We start from the raw sequence: 9,007 nt of genomic DNA on the forward strand, positions 1-9,007 counted from the left end.
AAAATAAACATCCATAAATGCAAGTGCCTACCCATCACATACATACATAATTAAATATCACATATTTAATATATCAATTCTGATTATCAAATAATCGAAGCATAAATTAATATCGTCTATAGACGGCTCTGATACCAATTGTTGGTTCCCGAATCGAATTCAGGTGCGCTCTGATACCAATTGTTGGTTCCCGAATCCAATTCGGGTGCGGAAGCGTGGGGAAAGGCAGATCGTGTATAACAAAAATTTTCATAAAACTTTTGAGATACTCTATAGATTATATTAATTTATGTACGAATAAATTAATCGCATTAATTTTCATCAAGAATTCAATCCGAAAAAATACATAGAAGCTGACTCGGATGATAACTTGAATTCTTTGACCACGAATAGTCCTTGCTCCAATCTTTGTGTTTAGAATACCAAAGTCTTCCACGTCAATTCCTTGATTCTACGTAGACGTGTGTATGGGCACACGTGAGACAAAACAGGTTTCTTAGACACTCAAATTTTCACAAACACCAACGCATGCACGATGTGGAATTTTTTGGAGAAAAATATTTTCTCTCTCTTTTACTATTGAGAAATTCGGCCACCAACTTTTAGGGCTAAATAAATGTTTCAAAAAAATTGTGTCCACAATTTTCTATCATTCTCATATTTAAAGAGTAGAAGTCAAACTTCAAAACAGGATCAAATCCTTATCTCTAATTTTGAATTTCGAAACAAAAATCCCGTCCCCTTATCTCTAAGGTGGCCGGCCATATTAGGGTTTCCTAACCCTGTGTGTGGCGCCAATTCAGATAGGGAAGGAAGAGAAAAATCATCCTTTATCCTGTAGTCCAATGTTGATTCAGATTCAAATTCAAATTTAAGTCAAACTTAAATTAATTTGAATTCTAAAATTGAACAACTTATCAAATAAGTTTAAATGGATAAATCTAGATGGGTTCAAATTCAAATTTTAAATAATCACATTATTTAAATAATAATTAATTCTCAATTAATTATTTTTCGAGTATTTAATTTTAGAATTCCGTAATTCTAAAATTCCTATTTTGCCCTTTGTGTCTGGTAGAATTACAAGGACGACGCGGGGACATATGGACCTATAATCCTGAGCTCTAATAAAATTAATAATTAATTAAACACTTTAATTAATTAATTAATTCTATTAATTCCAATAGTTACTCCACTATAAACTTAGAATTGAACTCTCGAAATTATAGACATTAATTACTTCTAAACTGCGAAGTGTCCATTTGATATAGTCATTATATATAGATCAATCCTCCATAAATAATTCATAATGAGAGTCAGGTAGAATCCGTTAACCTCTCTAATTATATCTGCATCCTTGAGTACCATTTATTCTCTAATGGATAGTGATTCATAAAACACATTCATGAACCAGAGCGCTCTTACTAATCTAAGTACCGAATCAATACTCAAGAGAATTATTTATCTACTTCTTTCTCAAGAAGGAATGGATTCCATCTCGTATAATAACATTCTCAGCTACCTATTTCATTATGTCTCCAAAATACAAGGAATAGGATTCAGGGTCTCAGAATCCGTACCGAGTAAATCAAAAGACATAAATCCATAAATAGGAGTTTGTTAAGAACTCAGGATTAAGATCATCCTATATATGACCATCGGTAGACTCAATCAGAATTTCTATGCTTAACGGAAATTATTAGAAATTCATATTGTGTCTGTGTCCTTGTTCCACATAATCTTATTATGCAAAATACACTCATTCAATATCTCACCATATTAACAGTGCGGATAACACCGTTCCATTCTAAATGGGAATGACATGTATTAATAATGTTTTAATTAAAGATTCCGAACTTTAATTAAATTCATCATGAACAATATTTTTGATTATTATCCTTAAACACTATCCTCTCGTATATAACACTTATATACTATGTTTAAGGTTACATAAACAATCACGGAATTTTTATTTGATATTCATAAAATATTCATAAATATATGCACATAAAATGATGAATAAACTCTTTTATTAATTAAATAATAAATATCCTATTACATCTCATGCTTCTAGGACACTATTCCCAACAGCACGCGGATTGGTTGGCGTGTTCTGGCGCGGTCAGAGTTGTGGACCCACGTTGGACAGGTGGCGGACACGGAGAAGGCAGCAGGTCTGCTGCTGTCATGCGGGACCCACGCGGAGGGATGCTTAGACGTGCGGTGATGGCCGCGTGGAAGGAACGCACACGCTGTTGCGGGCAGGCTATCACAAACTGGGACCCACACGTGGCTTGGCTCGGTGGCTCAAACGGCTGCCGCGGCTCTTCTCATTTTTTGGCTTGTGAGGCTCAGCTGGATGGCTTGGCTCGGGTGGTTAAAAATATGACTTTCATGGCTTATTTTTATGTAGCTTTTTACACTGCTTTTTATCTGTAAATATTCAAGCAACTAAACAAATTCCAATGAAAAATATTCTGAATAAAAATAATGAAATTGTTTAATTAAAGCTTAAATATTTTAATATTATATAATCAAAAGCAGTATTTAATGTGCATTTTCATACACTAATCAAATGTCTTTAGTTCATTAATTGTTCTTTTATTCAGTGTTTTTTGCTTTTCAATAGATTGTGTTGGTACTGTTGATGCTGTTGAGAAGTTAATTTCTTGAAGCTGCTAAGAGAATATATATATATATATATATATATATATAATTAGTTATTGTTATGAAAAAATTTGTATAAAGTTTGTTGTTTTTAAAGCTTGGGGATTTGTTTCTTACCTTGTTTTTAACGTCTGTGTTTCTGGTATGTCTGGATCAAGATAGAAGATTGTTGCTGCAGTACTTAATACATATGCGTTGCCTTAAAACATAAACAATAAGTTGGTTAATATTCTGGTGTATTAGATGTAAATATTTTAGAGCCCGTTTGGTTCATGAATTAGAACTATGAGATTAGAATCATTCTCGATTTATGTGTATTTTTTGTGAGAGAAAATACTGTAGCAAACCATGAACCATGATTTGAATCAGAGAACGAATCCTCCAACCAAACAGGCTCTTATTTATATGTTATTATTTTGATACGTTGTTAAAAAAATACCTAGATATTGTTTCACCAACATTGCTGTAAAAATCGTAACCACTGGTCCTTTCATTGATTTAATGACATTTTCGTCAAACTGATCTGCTTTATGTCCCCATAATGTGACTTGAAGCTGTTCGTTTCTGTGAGAAAAAAAAAAGGTAAAATGAAAAAGTTAGTATGAAGAGTTTTAGATGATGTAAAACTTTTATGCCTTTATTAGATGTAAATTTTTTTGTATGATTGTGGTAATGATTGTGAAAAGGTAATTTACCTTTTTGTATCATTATAGTCCTTCGAGATGTTTGTCTATTGTTGATATTTGTTTGTTCAATTGTTTGCACTCTTGTGAGAACGCCGATGACATCTGTTCGAGAATAAATAGTAAATGTTAAAGACGTTAATTAATGCATTGATGATGTTTTTTTTTTGTAGTTTTATCTTACCACTTAGGATTTCTGTTGATTGAATTCTGTGCTGAAGCTGATCGAACTCGATGAAGTAGAATCTATGAAATGGAATAGGTGGTGCTTGCTCTATGACTGGAACGAAGACTGTTGCGCGTGCAAACTGAGCATTGCAGTATGTGGCACAACTTTGTATGTTGATTTGTTCTCAAGGACGAAGAAGTTCCTAATATCATATATATTGCCTAATTGAATTTTTTCGTAAATAGTATCTGAATCTCGTACTCGAATGAAAAAAATAAATGAAAAAAAACCGAACAAATGTAAGGGGAAAACATGCACTAGAACAAAATTATAAGAAACAAAAAAAATTTGAGAGGAAACAGAATGAAAATCGGACATGAATCACAAATCGAAGCAGTCGAGGAACATAGAAGAAAATAGAAATAAAAGCCCTAAATTTTCGGCCAAATCAAAGGAAAAGAACGAACAAAGAAAAAACCCATAAGATCCCTCAAATTTTCAACCTAAATCAGTCGAAAATGACCCAAAGCAAGGAAGGAACCCATGAAAAAGGAAAAACGAAAGCCCTAAATTTGGGACCAAACTGAACGGAGCAGAGAAATAGAAGTACAAACAAGTAAAAATAATCCAGAGAAATTGACAGCATTTATTAAGAATAAAGCAGCACTTTTACCAATATTGTACATGAATAAGAGATACTAACTAAACAACAATGGTATACATCAACAGCCATGATAAAAGGAAAACAATGGATATCAATAATGCTACAGGAAAGGAATATATATAATATCAGCAAAGAACATCAAAAAATTATTGGCAAGGGCTATTGATGGTACCTGAAATGCTCCAAACACTGCTTTAATTGCGATATATCAGAAGGAACAACTGAGAATATGGCAGTGAAAAGACCTAACAGTGTACGATAGAAAATCTAGAAAGATATAGCTAAGTGAATGAGTAATAAAAGAAAGGGATAGATGAAAACTGAGAATAAGCAAACAAATTGCAAGTAAAAAACAAAATAAGGAGAGTAAGGCTTTAGGTAATCAACACTTTCAGTGATGTACGGTAAAAACATAAAGGCTTGCATTCGAAGCATTTCTGTTGCCATGTGCTAAGGAAAAGCATAGAGAAATGGAAATAGTAGTAAGAAACTGAGTTTATCATACAGATTATAACTTGCATATAATAGAAATTGAATGAACAAAGCAAGATATAGATTTATGCATGATTCACCAGGTGCATCAAAATAGAAAGGTAAATAGAATAAGACCTCGTTCATTTTACCGATTCGAGTTTTCAGTTCTAGATTTCTACAGTAAAAAGCTCTCAGAAAATGTCACATCTAACTTTTTCTGCTACAGTGAAAAGCTCTCAGAAAATGTCACATCTCAGCTCGAATTAAAAACTCGAATCCGCAAAGTGAACGAGGCATAAATGTGTTATATGCGTAAGGCAAAAGCAAATCAAAGGCCAAGTACAAAAATTAAAAACTGTGACAAAACATGGATATCACAGTGTTTTGGTGTAGCAATTATGGCTCATATATTTAATATTCTCAACAATGTGCAATGAATAAGCAAAGTAATGTATCTACAGTGTTTTTGTGGCTGCCTACTAAGGGCAACTGCACTTTTTGTGGTTGCCAGCTGAGGGCAACTGCACAAAAACACATAAATTAATAAGTTACTGTATTCATCGCACAAATTATAAAGTATATGCCACAAAAGGTGAGTGAGTGGAGTAAAATATGAATTTGTCCAGATGCTACCAAGTTAATTAGAAGAAGGGGCAGAAAACTTTGATTTCATTTGATATGTAAAAAACAGTAGAAAACCATAGACCAATTAAGGGAATAGGATGAGATTAAAAAGCAGAAAAAGCAGAAGACAGAATTAAGGAGATGGAAGAAGATACAAGGATTGAAAAGAGAATAGCCCGAGTCCGCGCCTTAATTAAAGAGGATGGAGAACATTGTCTTGAGAAAGAGAGGAAAAAAGAAAGAAAAGAATAACACAATGATTACATTATAGAATGTGCAACGATGAGAACCGTAAATCTGTATGTCAATATTTGAAGCTTAAGGTAAAAAATAATAATAATAATAATAATAATAATAATAACAATAAGTAAAGTGAAGGAGAAAAACCAATATATGATACATGTAAATAAGTTTTACTCTAAAGGCCTAATACGATATTAGAGCTAAAGGGGAGAGAACATGACAAAAGAAGAGAAAAAAGACTATATTATATAGATAAGGAAATGTCCCTTATAGTCCATTCAACTATTGAAGCTAGAGATAGGAAAATTTGAAATAAAGTAAAAATCAGGAGTTTGCATAGTATAAAAACAGAATGGAAAAACGATGGCTCAGCCTTTAGAAAAAGGAGGTAATGTTTCATGTAGCAATTATAGCTCAGATATTTAATGTTCTCAGCAATGTACAATAAATTAGCAAACTTATGTATCTACAGTGTTTTTATGGCTGCCTACTAAGGGCAACTGCACATTTTGTGGCTACCAACTAAGGGCAACTGCACAAAAACACAGAAGTTAATAAGTTATCATATTCACCGCACGAATTATAAAGTATAAATCAGAAAAGATGAGTGATTGGAGTAAAGTATGAATTTGTCCAATGGCTACTAGGTGGATTAAAAGAAGGGGCAAAAAGCTTTGATTTTATTTTATATGTAAAAAACAGTACCAAAGCAGAGACCAATCAAGAGAATAGGATGAGATTAAAAACCAGAAGAGAGAGTTGAGGAGATGGAGGAAAATAAGAAGGTTGAAAGGAGAATAGAGGCCGGCTGCGCAGTTTAATTAAAGAGGGTGAAAAACATTATATTCAGACAGAGAGGAAAACAAAGAAGAGAACAACATAGTGACTGCATTATAGAGTCTGCAGCAATGAAAGCTACAAATATGTACCTCAATGCTTGAAACTTAACAAAGGGAAGGAGAAAAACTAATATATATATAAATGTAAATAAGTTTTACTCTAAAGACCTAATGCAATATTAAAGCTAAAGGGGGCAGCAAAGGAAAAAAGAAAAGAAAAGAGGACTACATTATATGGATAAGTAAATATCCCTTGCAGTCTATTCAAATATTGAAGCTAGAGATAGGAAGATTTGAAATCAAGTAAAAAATGAGGAGTTTGTATAATATAAAAACATAATGGGAAAAGGTGGAGTCAGTCCTGGGAAGAAGGAAGTAATATCGAAAACAAAGAAACTATATTAACAGCAATCTCTGGACAAATCATATAGAACTCAAAATATGGAACTTTAATTTTGATGTCATCGCCATGAAGCAAAGGAACGAAAAAATAAGAAGACTAAGTATACATAGAGGATATGAGATAACCATATTATAGTAATTATCGTGTTCATAAAAAAGCGATAAATTACAAAATTTATCAATAGAACAGTCATGAATACTATGGTTAGACCAATATTAGCAACATTTATTTATTGTGAAGAGAAATGTTATTAAGAGACATGTATATAAGATATGTATATAAATATGTTACTGAGAGATAGATGAAGCACGTATGTTGCTAAGAAATGAATAAAGTGCAAAAAAATCCAGAGAAATTGACAGCATTTATTAAGAATGAAGGAGCATTTTTACCAATATTGTACATGAATGAGAGATACTAATTAAACAACAAAGGTATATATCAACAGCCATGATGAAAGAAAAACAACACATCAATAATGCTACGGGAAAGGAATATATACAATATCAGCAAAGAACATCAAAAAAGTATGGGCAAGGGCTATTAATCGTACCTGAAATGCTCCAAACACTGCTTTAATTGTGATATATCAGCAAACCAGAGAAACTCAGAGATGGTCAGACGTAAAGAAATAGCAAAACAGGGCAGTAAATGATGGATAATGAAACAAAGGAGTAAATGAGCAGAAATGAAACAAAGATAAGGATAGGCAGTCAAAGGTACATGAGTAAAAGAGCATGATAGTAAATGATCATGGGTGGAACGAAGCAGTAAATGATGAGGGATAAAATAAAAGAGAAAAACTAACAAGAGCAAGAGAAAGGAAAGGGAGAAGCACAATGAATGAATGCAAAGCAACACTCTTCATAAATAAAAAGGCCAAAAGCATGTATAAATAGTAAGCAACCTATAATAACACAACACGTAATAGGGCATAGTCGGTTTACAGAGAGTAAAAAATTTAAATGCATGTATAAACAGTAAGCAACCTATAATAATACAACACGTAATAGGGCATAGTCGGTTTACAGAGAGTAAAAAAAGTAAATTCATTAATTAAATCACAAAACCAATAGACTGGTTATTGTAAGAGAAAAGAGGCCGAAAGAGAGAGAAAAATAATAAGAGGGAAAAAAAGCAAAAAACGACACAAAAATCGGGAACTCAAAATTGCCACAGATTACAGACAATTGGCATATCATTTAATATTTTTGCAGTGAAATGAGAGCAAATGATGAAGCCAGCAAAAGAAATCAGTAATATAGGCACCACAACTCAGCATATTAATAAATGAAACAGAAAAAATCTGAGATTACCCCACACGCGGCAGAAAAGGAAGCAAAAGAAATTCCAGCCATGCAAACAGATGTCCTGGGAGAAAAAATCCATGAAAGCAGAGGATGGAGGGCCTGAATCAACAGAACAATATGCATTACTGATCAGGAAATTACATTAGATATTAAGAAGCCAATGATGCAAAAAAAAAAACAAAGGGGAAAAGAAGGGAAGGGAAAAAATAAATGAAAAAAAACCGAACAAAAGTAAGGGGAAAACATGCATTGGAACAAAATTATAAGCAACGAAAAAAAAAATTGAGAGGAAATAGAATGAAAATCGGACATGAATCACAAATCGAAGCAGCCGAGGAACATAGAAGGAAAAAGAAATAAAAGCCCCAAATTTTCAGCCAAATCAAAGGAAAAGAACGAACAAAGAAAAAACCCATAAGATCCCTCAAATTTTCAAGCTAAATTAGTCGAAAATGACCCAAAGCAAGGAAGGGACCCATGAAAAAGGAAAAATGAAAGCCCTAAATTTAGGACCAAACCAAACGGAGCAAAGAAATAGAAGAGATCTCTCAAATTTTCAACCTAAATCAGTCGAAAATGACCCAAAGCAAGGAAGGAACCCATGAAAAAGGAAAAATGAAAGCCCTAAATTTGGGACCAAACCGAACGGAGCAAAGAAATAGAATAGCAAACAAATGGAGGAAAAATGCATATAATCCTAAAATTTACAGCCAAATGAAACTAATAAAACATAAACATTGAGAGGAAAAGGTGAGAAATGAAGGATTCTAAAGAGCACAAAGGAACCAAAGAGAAGCACAGTGAAACAGAAGAAGAAGGAACCGAAGGGAAAAATAAAAACAAAAAGAAACAAAGAAAAAGCACAAACGAAGGAAAAGGAAACGGGAAAAAATGACACTGAAAAGACCAAAAGGCCCCTGCAGCAGACGAA

Source organism: Morus notabilis, unplaced genomic scaffold (genome assembly GCF_000414095.1).
Source record: "Morus notabilis unplaced genomic scaffold, ASM41409v2 Scaffold248, whole genome shotgun sequence".
Classification (NCBI taxonomy): Eukaryota; Viridiplantae; Streptophyta; class Magnoliopsida; order Rosales; family Moraceae; genus Morus; species Morus notabilis.